Source organism: Chaetura pelagica, unplaced genomic scaffold (genome assembly GCF_000747805.2).
Source record: "Chaetura pelagica isolate M959 unplaced genomic scaffold, ChaPel_1.0 scaffold73, whole genome shotgun sequence".
NCBI lineage: Eukaryota > Metazoa > Chordata > Aves > Apodiformes > Apodidae > Chaetura > Chaetura pelagica.
The window spans coordinates 6764-19299 of record NW_009952682.1 but is presented as its reverse complement, the minus strand read 5'-3'; positions in this window follow the sequence as shown (position 1 = coordinate 19299).

The window sequence follows — 12536 nt, the reverse complement described above, 5'->3', positions numbered from 1 at the left end:
GCTGCATGAATTTTTGGACAACAATATATATATATATATATTTATTTTTGTACCAATGAAATAAAACACAACTCAACAGGATTCTATCAGCACTGAGTTTACAGGTAGTGAAAACACTTCACAGTTCTATGGAGCTCAGCCTGATTCATCTATTTGTAGTTACACAAAAACAAGTTAAAATGGTGTGGGAGAGTTTTAAAATGTTGGGTTTAACACCAAATTACTATATTTCCCTTTTTTTTTTTTTGTCTTTACACTTTCCAACTTGTTTTGGTATGTTTTTCTGAGGTGTTTTTGTTTTATGTAGTATACCCAATTAGGTCCGTTTTAATCAAGCCGTTTGATAGAGCATTGAACATACCTAATGATACAGTAACTGGTGATATTTTTATGCTGTATTAAAAAATTCCTAAAAAGCCTGGAGATCCAATTACTTCATTAGTTTTGCACAATGTTTGTTCCTTATTTTGTATTTCAGTAATGTTTTAATATCCCCCCCTTGCATGTTCATTTGAAATGAGTTCACTTGATCTTTTAAATATGCCTTAATATTTTGCCATGGGATAAATTACCTCCAATCATGACAAATACTCATAAGTGCTGAACTTGTGAAATTATTTTAAAGCAAACATGTCATATAATTTGGGCTTGCAAAAATCAAATTTTACTTTAGGGAGTATTTGCTATTTCATTAGCTGTTAAAACTATGACTGTTGGGCACTTTTTGTTGATGTTGCACAAGTTTCCATTTCACTAGCTAAAAATTCTTCAGTTAACTGCAAACCACTTCTGTTTCTCTTACTGTTTTCTGTATGAAACCACAGTTGTTTATAACTCAATTACTATTTATCTTTGAGGTCAGATTCGATTAAAGAGGCACCATTCGACCTTAACTGATCATTTTGCTTGTGTCAAGCCCTGAGAGATGCAAGCTCCCAATAGCGTGTGTATGTGTACAGACGTGTGCACACCTTAGAGAATCCACCTTCTGTAGTGCTTAGCAGTGTTGACTACACTGATTGAAAGGCTTTTTAGTCAGCTTAATAAAAATGTGGCGTAGTTAAAAGTGACTTTTGAAAGCTATATGCTGCATAACATTACATGTATCATGGATGTGAGTGTCTGACATGGGGTCTTAAGTAACTGAAAAGAAGATAAGCAGTATTATTGGCAACTGGAGGCTGCCAATAATTTTTAACTCTTTGAGTTTTCCTGTCAGCTGAAAATGGCAGTTATATCAAACGCTTTATTCTTTCATAAAACGTCAATGGCTAGGACAATCAGTATACCTGTTAGCACCGTCCTGCTTCTTCCAGCTGCGCTCTCCTACTTTGCAAGAAAGCATTACTTAACGTTACTTGATAATAGGAGGTTGATCCCATAAGAGGTTTATTCAAGTATTCTGAATCCTACTACCTCTTGAGTTTTCCAAGCACCACATTGCTCTGTGCATCTCCCATGCTTTTCTTAATTGAACTTTTCAGTTTTTCTTTTCCTAGTTCTGCTGTTGCCAGAGGGAAGCTTAAAGTTCACTTGTTTGTATTTGGAAATGGGGCCCTTGTTTTCATTTATGGCCATAGATGGTGGATGGTGAAGAAATTGAAAGAAATTCAAAGAGAAATAAAAAGTCTACTGAACTATGGGGATAGTCAAGAGAGTCACAGTAAGGCCAGTGGAATACTGCCGTATCTGCAAATGATGATGTGAAACCACTACATTTGAACACCTGGGTTAGACAGGACTTCTTTATGTCAAGAGTTAGAGAATGTGTATATGATGGAATTAGAAGTTTCCTCTGGTTTTGCTGTACTGTTTCTGGACTCGCTTAGCTACAATTTAGCTTTTATCTGTTTTTAGTATTAATAGAAGTGACAGAAGAGGACAGGTGAGATCTAATTAAGTCTCTATTTTTGGTAGTTTTTCACAGAATAGTGAACGTAGGTGATATGGATGTATAAGTTAACATAATAGGCCCTTCTAGAGTTCTTAATGTGGCTATCATTGTATACTTCCCTGTGTAAATCAGGCTGGTTCCTGTTGTTGAGGCCTCCAGTGAGTGCAAAGATGGCTATAAACACTCATTCACCATGCACCCCTAATGCTGAAGTCCATAGACCATGTAAATGCCTAATTAATTGTTCAGCTACAATCTAAGGGTTTAATAAATATATTGTGGTTGGCCTACCTCAGTGTATGTACACTGTGATCAGCTGTTGATGCAGTGCTGTTAAATTTTATTGGGAAAGTAGTGTTTCCCTGTGTAGCTCTACAACTGAAAGAGGTTAGCAGTTACAAACGTAAATTCAGAAAGCTCTCTGCCATTCAGTTCTAAATCTTACTCTAGCAGTCCATAGTATAGAATATATGTTTGCAAATCTGTAACTGTCTTTGGAATCACTCAAATTTGTTATGGTGCTATAACGATATATTTAAATCTGTTTATATAGGTGTCCTGGACGGGATGGATGACAGACAATACGCATGTGCAGTAATCAAGATTAGGGAAACTGGGAGATATGAGCAGAAGTGCAGGTTGGATGCAAAGGGTATATTAGCAGTGAATTTTACTGCTTATAATTAAATCAAACAACAAAGGTTAACCACTAAAATGCCGGCAACTTACTTATTATCAAATTCTATACTAGGCCTAGAATATTAATTATCACCTCTAAAGGATTCTACAGTCTTAAACTTAATAATGAAGATTACTTAACGTTAAGTTTGCTAAATAAAACAGTGAAAGAGTAATATTTCTCACCCTTGCCAGGCCACAGCTGAGTGTCCCAGGGTGAATCATAATTCTCGAGAATCGGTCTCTGGCAGGCATCCCTGGCAGAGGGAGAAAGTCCAGCAACCTCCAGGGAAAGTGCATGGAAATCCCCCCAGTTGAAAATGGGACCAGGCTTTTATAGAATAAAGCGGATTGACTGCTGTCATTTAACCATTAGCCATACCTCCGACATCTCTCATTGGAGAATAAAAGAAAATCAGTGGGAAGAACCATGAGGACCTTATTCTTACCAAGCAAACTCTGTTGTTTATCTGTTCATTATTACTTTATCTCTGTTTCGGGCCTGGTTGTGGCTAGGCTGAGCTCCGTGTTCTTCAACACTGGAGAGCATCTGGTGTTACGAACATCAACCTGGGCCTCTGTTTATGCCTTTCAAGGTTGTTACCAGCACAGAGTTCGCTAGGCCTTTTCCCTTCTCATGGGAATCTTTCACTTCAGGCCTGGGCCTGCAAAACTGAGAGACAAGCAATTGAATCATAAAAGGGAACTGAGGCAGGCATATTGAGAGATGGAGTGCCCTGCTACAATAGGTATGCATCTGTAGCCAGTGTTAACACCTATAGCTGGTGATTGCTCATAGTTGTGTGTAACTGCTTTTGTAATATGTTTTACCTGATAAAACCTCAGCAGTGCTTTTAAAAACAAAACAAACAAAAAGTCCCCAACCACACCCTTATCGTTCACATCATGTCACAATAGATATCTTAATTAAAAAACTATTTCCCATGGAGAGGGATGGGATGGCGTCTGCACTATCTGTTGTTTTTTTTTCTAGCTTTATGGAAAGACTAGACTACAACTGAATTCAAGTCAGAGGCAAGCCTTGGGATCAAAGTTCTGTTTTACTTCTGTGAAGCTTAAGAAACAGTTGATTTAAGGTCAAGATTATATTAGCGAAAACAATATTGTGTTCTCTCTTTTATTATTGTTAACGAAGATAGTGTTACTGTGAAGTGATTTTTACAGCCACTTACACTGGTAAATAATTGCAGTAAAAAAGTATCTTGTAGCATTATCCTCAGCAGCAATGCCACTAAATTATCCCAGGCTCATAGTCTCACTAGTTATAGTTTTCATTAAAAATAGGTAATTCACAGAAAATGTATAATATTGAGTTTAAATAAGATTTGGGAGCTTGGAAAAATTACCTTTATGAAAACTATTTATTATATTAAGCATTCTGCTTTATTTTATCATTAGAGTATTTTTTGTTTCAAAGGTCCAGCTTTATTTGCAGGCATGTAAAACTGTAAATTGTTTTTACAGCTTCTTCCTGTTAGGTTTGAATGTCTTTATTATGTATGCTAAAGAGCTTTGCTTATTCTCTTGTGCAATGGGTCAGAAACATGCATTTAAAAGGCATGTGTTTAAACTGTAAATGTAGTATCTACTTCTAAATTGAAAAGCACCATAGATGGGGATTTTCATACATACGTTCAGTGGGATTTTGCTTGGGATTTTTGTTTGTGATTTGTTGGGTTTTTTGTGTTTTCTTAAAGAATGAAGTTTGGAATTTTATGAGCTTGTAAAATCTTTTAAGTGCAAGAACTACCCATCAGCAATATTTTAAAAGGGCTGATCGAGTAAAGAACTTCAATATGAATCGTGGAAGTAATATGCAAAAGATGAAGACTATCCAATATTGGTTTGTGCCATTGTTATGTCTGGTATCTTTGCCTGTCATCCAACCTGAGAATATTTATTTTTATCGGTTGTGCAATAATACACACAACACTGTCACCTCTGGGAATGTGAGACTGCAAAAATGAGACTACGATTATTATTATACTTTTTCTATTTTTCAATAGATTATGAGCCTCTGAAAGCTTATCTGGCTCTATTGTTATAATGGCATAAATAGTTTTAGGAGATTCACTTTTTTTCCTACTGGATGGTAAATGGAACTATACAGCTAGCCTATTTTTCAGTTATACGAATCTTACCATTGAGTTAAGTATAATCAGAAAAAGCCAACTAGTCTGTACAATAACATATTAATCTTAAGTACTACTGAGAAAACATATCTATTAAGAAATGTATTTAGTACATAAGGCTGAATTTTACAGAAAAATCTAGTTTCTGTATTTCCTCAGGCAATTGATTCAGCTTGGACATCTCATCAGAGATATTAATGCAAGCTAAGCTTCAGATTTTCTGCCTGAAGTTAATAACAAGAATGTCATTGTCACGGTTCTTTGTCTCTCCTGGCTGGCTCGCCAATAATGTTGTCACAATTTGGGCCCAGCACAACAACAAAGGAACAGCCACACGGCCGCTCACTCACACACTCTGGGATGAGGAGGACAAAGCTCATGGGTCGAGAAAAAGGACAAAGAGGGTTCTTCACCGATTAAGGTCCTGGGCAAAACAGACTCAAGTTGGGGAAAAAAATAATAATTTAATTTCACACTAATCAAACATACACAGGACACAGACAACAGAAAGAGCAGGGCTTGCATATGTTACCCCCACCCCTTCCTTCTTCCCAGGCCCATATTACATTGTTCCCGGTTTCTCTCCCTCCTTCCCCCCAGCGGCACAGGGGGACAGGGGATGGGGTTTAGAGTCAGTTCACAGGCTGGTGGTTCTTGCCACACCATTCTTCTCAGGAAGAAGGATTCCTTACAGTCCTTCTCTGCTTCCCCACGGCGTCCCTCCCATGGGAATGAGTCCTCCACGAACCTCTCCTTCATGAGTCCTTCCCACGAGGTCGGGAGCAAGCTGCTCCAGCCTGGGCTTCCCACAGAGTCACGGGCTGCTTCGGGAACCACCAACTCCCCTGGCACCAGGGTCTTCCAAAGCTGCATAATCAGAGTCCACTGGCCACGAAATCCAAGTCCACTGGCCAGGTTCACCCCTCTTGGCGCCTTCAGGGAATGTTCCACCACATTCCTCCTCGTGTGCAGGGGGACAGCCTGCCATCTCGCCATGGGTTGCAGGGAGACCTGCTAGGGCACCTTCTTCCTCACCAACCACCAGCACTGCTCTCCTTCTCCAGCACAACTCTTCTCCCTTAAGTGCTTCTCTGCTCAGGTGTTGTATCAGTTCTTTTGTATGTTAATCGCAGAGGTGCATCTATTGTCCCTCTAACCCTCGGCTGGGTTTGGAGCAGGGGGAGCTTCTCAGCTTCTTGTGGGAGCCAGTCCTGTGGCCCTTCCCCTGCTACCCAAAAACCCCACCAAACCAAACCAGAACAGTCATGCATACTAGAATCTTTGCATAAGATTCACTTAACTATAATTGAGAAGTATTGACTTTTGTGTCTTTTAAGGTGCTGAGAGAGCATTAAGGTGCCTAACATCAGCACAGAAAAATAGTTTAATGTCTGCTTTCATCAAAATCTGTAATCATGTACAGACACTCATGTACAGGTACCTGCCTTTTGTGGGAAGTCAACAGTCCTATTTTTACAATGGAGTTCAATATGCCTATACACAATTTAAAATTCTATTCTTGTTGTTTGAGCCACTTGAGTGGATCCGCAAGGCTTCTTGGAAATCTTTTGAAGCCACCATGATCTGCTGAGGTCAGATTGCAAGATAGGGGCCAAAAGGCCAATCCTGCAAACTCTTTAAAGTGGTAACTTTATTGCTAAACGAGATGGCTCCACTGAAAGCAGTGGAATAATTCATGTGGACAAAATTGCTTAAATGTGTGTCTGCAAGATGGAGTCCTAATTTTTGAAGGATGGGCTGATGTTTCTGTATCTTTTAACTTTAAAAAACATTGGTTTAATAAAGTTCTTTTATCAAAGTAATTTAATTGGACAAAAAGGGTTTGTTCCTTTTCTGCAACAACATTCAATTAAGCTTAAAGGACAATAAACCAGTACAATCACTAAGCTTTTATCCTCAATATGTGGTATAATAAAGATACTGAAACTATCACAGTGTAAGACCATGTTTTTTACTTGGTTTCACTTGAGAGATTACTTTTTTATACTGTTTCCTGTGTGATTTTTGTACTATTGGTTGCTAGTTTTGGTCTGAAGAAGCCTTTTGGGATTATTGCCTAATGTTTTGATTTTACAGTAGTGATGCTTGTATCCAGTGTTTTGCCAAATTATATTATATGCTTGTTAATAAAAGTAAAAAAGCTAACTGAAATCCTGCCAGTCTCGTGGTAGTTGTTCCGTTCCATTCCTCACACACACACACACACACACCCCCCACCATATTCTTAAACAAACACAGTGCGACTGGAACAAGAATGAGATACATGGTTCTGTAATCAATCTTTATTCCCATCCTATATAGCTGACATGTTGGCATGACCCAAAGGAGTACTTTATGACATATGATACTGAAATGTCTGTGCCAAAAGTGTGGCCATAATTGCCTGACAGTTAATTAACATGTCTTCTGTTGGGGGGACAGGAAGTAAATACTTTACCATTTTTATGTATTTATGAGTATAAATATATTTTAAATGGGCTAGACTATTTCAGTTGGAAGGGAGCTACAACGATCTAGTCCAACTGCCTGACCAATTCAGGGCTAATCAAATGTTAAAGCATATTGTTAAGGGCATTGTCCAAATGTTTCTTAAATACTGACAGATTGGGGCATCGACCACTTCTCCAGGAAGCCTGTTCCAGTGTTTGATCACCCTCTCAGTAAAAGAATGCTTCCTAACGTCCAGTCTGAACCTCCCCTGACACAGCTTTGAACCATTCCCACGTGTCCTGTCACAAGATACCAGGGAGAGGAGATCAGCACCTCCCTCTCCACTTCCCCTCCTCGGGAAGCTGTAGAGAGCAATGAGGTCACCCCTCAGTCTCCTTTTCTCCAAACTAGACAAACACAAAGACCTTAGCTGTTCTTCATAGGACGTGCCTATGTTGCCCTCCTGTGGACACATTCAAGTTGTCACTTCCCATCAAGTGGGTATGGCTAGAGTTCCCCAGAGGCAGGGTCGGCCCTCTCTTAGTTAATCTCTTTTAACAACCTATTCGGCTAGATTAACCTTTTGAATTCTCTGTGTGGTACTCTAGGAGTAAGACCATTCATTACCCAGGAGGCTTATACAAAACACTTAAAATTGAGTAAGATTATTAAAGCTTGTCATTTTTATCACTCTCAAAGCAACAAGTTGCAACTAACTTACAAATTGTAACTAACTTAGCAAAATGGCATTCTCAAAACAACAGGTTACAACTAGAAAAGCTAAGCAAAATTAGAAATTATGTTACCCTTATGTGCCAAGAATAAGGTGAGAAAGAGAGAGAGAGAGAGAGAGAGAGCACGAGACAGAAAGAAAGAAGGGATAGAAAAGATATCACCACCCTTGGATCCAGCGATGATCTCGGCATGATGTTGTGGTCCTTGGATGGTGGGCGCACATCAAGCATTTCGAGTCTGACTCTTTTATAGCACCTGACCCCACTTTTTTCTTTTTTTCTTTCTTTTTTTTTTTTGGGGGGGGGGGAGGGGGCTGGGGGGCTTGGCGTATCTTGCAGAGACTGAATGTTGAGTTTTAAAGTATTCTGGAAATGAGTCAGTGGGGCACGGGGGTCCAGGTGGTCACTTGGCCCCGAACCAGGTTGACCGAGCAATGACGCTTATTTTCATGCATGCATGCGCTCTGTCCTTAAACAGGAAAGTGGTCTTTCACAAGGTGGCACTGTGCGTCTGCACAACTCCTTTTGCCGGCCACTGTTCCTTATCAAATAAGGACAGTGTCAAGTTCATCAGGGTGGTCACCAAACGAGGGGCTCTCCTTTCGAGAACAGGGTTCAGGTGCCTTATTGAATGAGGACCCCACCCGAGCACAATGTCCAGTTTGTCAGGGCGGCTGTTTTGAGACACATTTTGGGACTCTACACAAGTACCTTAACATCCTTCTTAAGTTGTGGGGTCCAGAACCGCACACAATACCCAAGGTGAAGCCACATCAAGGTTGAATACAGTGGGATAATCACCTCTTTTCACCAGCTGATTATGCTGTGTTTGATGCCCCCCAGGATGCAATTTGCCCTCTGGGCTGCCAGGGCACACTGCTGACTCATACTGAGCCTGCTGCAAACCAGCACCCCCAGATCCCTTTCTGCAGAGCTGCTCTCCAGCCACTCCTCTCCCAGTTTATATCAGTGCCCAGCATTACTCCATCCCAGGTGCAGAATCAGCATTTGGACTCATTAAATTTCATCCTATTAATCAAAGTCCAACGCTCCAATCTAGCTAGATCCCTCTTGTCCCTCGAGACAGTCAACAGCACCTCCCGGTTTGGTATCATCAGCAAACCTGCTATTGGCGCATTCAACTCCTGCATCCAGATCGCTGATTAAAATATTGAACAGAATTGGCCCTAAAATTGAACCCTGAGGAACACCACTGGTGACTGGCTGTCAGCCAGATGTAACCCCATTCACTAAAACACTTTGAGCTCTGCCCTTCAGCCAGTTCTTCATCCATGCACTGTGAACCTGCTCGTTACACAGTAGGACAACATGTCCAGAAGGCTGCTGCAAAGGTGTCAAGGTTTCATGCTGGGCCAGCAATGAAATGAATGACAGATGCTCTCTATTAACCCTTCAGTTTCCACAATAAGATAAACCCACTCCCCAGTATCTCCCAAAAATACAAAGATCTTGGTTGATTTAAACGAGATAAATTAATAAATCAATAATATTAATCCATGCAAATTATCCAGTTGACATTGATCTTGTACTGTTTTCCATTCTGGTCTACTGCTTTCCATGTCTTTTCATTGATAAAGGTGTCTAATATTAATTTCATCTTTCATATATTAGGAAAATTGACTACTACAAATTGTCCAGGATTAAATAAAGTTCTCTTCCTTTTACTTGGGTTATTAATGTCTTTCACCCCGTGGTCTTTGGAGAGAGGTTCTTTGGTCAGGGGGTAGAACGCCTTTAATCTGGGACAGCCATTTACTCCCCATCTGTTATTTATGATGGCGAGTGCTGTGTCTAATCTTTCGACTCATCGGGAGTCTTGTGGTTTAAGAATTCTTTTAATCAAACCATTTGTTCTTTCTACTATTCTGTTGGCCTGGGGGGTATGTAGAATCCATTTTATTCCCTCTGTTTCTGCCCATCATTGTACTACACGACTTGTGAAACGTCTACCATTGTCAGATTGGATTTCCTAAAAGGTCCAATGTAATCTACTTGCCATGTTTCCCCCAGTTTCATATTATCGCTTATGTGCAATGCACATAATGCACCAGATGATGGCATCCCAAGCTCATCTTACGTTGCTCGCGAGCAGATATTACACATTGCCTTTGTTACTGGCCATCCTCGGCATTGGGCTTCTTTAAATAGATCATAAAAGTCAGAATGTCCCCTTTTGCAATGCAGGTATTCTATGAGCCTTTTTGTCACCGTTTGACTCGGGTTCGAGGACAATGCTCTTGATCCCCTCCCCCTCCCACCCAGGTAGGGAAGGAGAGAAAGAAAAAGAGACTTGGCTGGATTGAAAAATAAACAACACAGATTTAATTAAACACTAATTATACTAATTAAACGCTAATGTTATAAGAAAATATATATACAATTATGGACAAATATGTTCAGATATGTGCAAAAGCCTCTCACCTCACCCCACCCCCAGCAACTCCCACAGCACTCCCCTGAGCTGTGAACAGTCCTGAAGAATTCCAGAGCTGCTGCTGGAGAAAGCAGAGTTATGAAGGTCAGGAGAGCTTGAGCATAAGTGTCGACGGTGATGGATGGACGGAGTCCTCCCCGGACACTGGCCATAGACGGAAGAGAGGGGAAGAAAAAGAAAAAGGAAGGAAGTTGTCTTCTGTGATCTCTGACCTTCCTCTGAGCTTACGTAGATATATGGAATGGAATATCTCTGGCCAATTTTGCTGTCTGTCTAACTCAGCCTCCCACGGAGGAGGTCATAGATCTCCCCGTAGTGTCTGAGCCGGCAGAGTGAAGGTGTGACCTTGAAGACCCAGCAGTTAGAAAAACATTCCACCGTCTTGTAACCCTTAGTTATAACACACTGGTGCTAGTTAAAAGAAAGCTTAATGAAGGGAAATGTACTTCACCATCCTCCATCATCACACACCAAGTATGCCCAGGTCCCTGAGCAAAAGCAACACCCCAGGCAGGTTTACCTTTACCTGAAGCAGGATAGACCCAAACACTTTTACCCAGCAGGCTTCTTTCACATACCACAGGGACTTTTTCCCCATCTGCAGTACGCAAAAGGTCTGACTGATCAGGACCAGCCCGACTGATGGATTCCCCCGGTATTAACTAACCAGGTGGCCTTTGCCAATTTTTTTGTCCCAGTTCTTGCAAGTTCCACCACCCATTGCTTTCAGGGTAGCTTTCAGCAAACCATTGTATCTTTCAACTGTCCCTGAGGCTTGTGCATAGTACGGGATATAGTAGATCCGCTCAATACCATGGTCTTTAGCCCAGTCAGTCACAAGACTGTTTTTGAAATGGGTCCCATTTTCTGACTAAATTCTCTCTGGAGTACCATGTCTCCACAAAATTTGCTTCTCAAGGCCCAGGATAGTATTCCTGGCTGTGGCGTGAGGCACAGGATATGTTTCCGACCATCCTGTGCTTTTTTCCACCATTGTAAGCACATAGCGCTTACCCTGGTGGGTCTGAGGCAGTGTGATGTAGTCAATTTGCCAGGCCTCTCCATACCTGTGCTTCGACCACCTCCCCTCATACCACAAAGGTTTCAACCGTTTTGCCTGCTTAATTGCAGCACGTCTCACAGTCGTGGATCACCTGTGCAATAGAGTCCACCCCTCGGTCACGAGCCCATGTGTATGTTGCATCTCTGCCCTGATGACCTGAAGTATCATGGGCCCATCGAGCCACAAAGAGCGTTCACCCTTATGTTCCCAGTTGATTTGGAACACTTGAGCAGCCTCATCTGCTCATTGGTTGTGTCGATGTTCCTCAGTGGCTCGACTCAATGCATCTACATGATGCACTTTACCACCAGCTTCTCTATCCGAGCTGCAATGTCTTTCCACAGGTCAGCAACCCAAATAGGTTTACATTTTCACTGCCAGTTGTTCTGCTGCCACTGCTTTAGCCAACCCCACAAGGCATTTGCTGCCATCCACGAGTCAGTGTAGAGATCTTCTCAGCCACCCCTCTCACTCAGCAATGTCCAAAGCCAGCTGGATGGCTGGATTCGATTCACCTTCTCCTTCAGCTGCTTCTGAAACCAGTCTCTATGGGTGCACTGGAAGTACTTTTCCACCAGGAACTACTTCCCCACCGACGACATCGCTGCACCGTGGGTGGTAACTATGCTCTCTCGCTTGCTGTCCTCTATCTCTCTGCTTTCTCCTCTCTTTTCTGTCTCTGTTTTCCTGCTTGTCCTTATTCGCTCTAGGGACCTTTGCTGTGTTACGCTAATAAAAGTTTGTTGTGCACGTGACATCTGACCTCGTTTGCGTCTTGATTTCACCATTTTGGTTCACCTTTATAAAAAATTGTCACGTATCAGAATACTGGATCGTGACACCATCAAGTCATGTAGGAAAGCAATCTGTTACTGTTTGCAGAGTTACAGGAGGCTCTCATTATTATTACTATTTCATTAAACCTATTCTAGTTTTCTTTTTCCCACTTTCAAGTCTCTCTCCCTTATTCCCTTTTTTATCTTCCCCTGGGAGGGTAGTGGGGGATAACAGCATCTGTCACCTGGTTATTGGCTAAAACTGTGACAGAAGTATGTCAAAATAATCTGAACTCTCTCCCCCCAAATGACAGCAACAAAATCACTAGTAC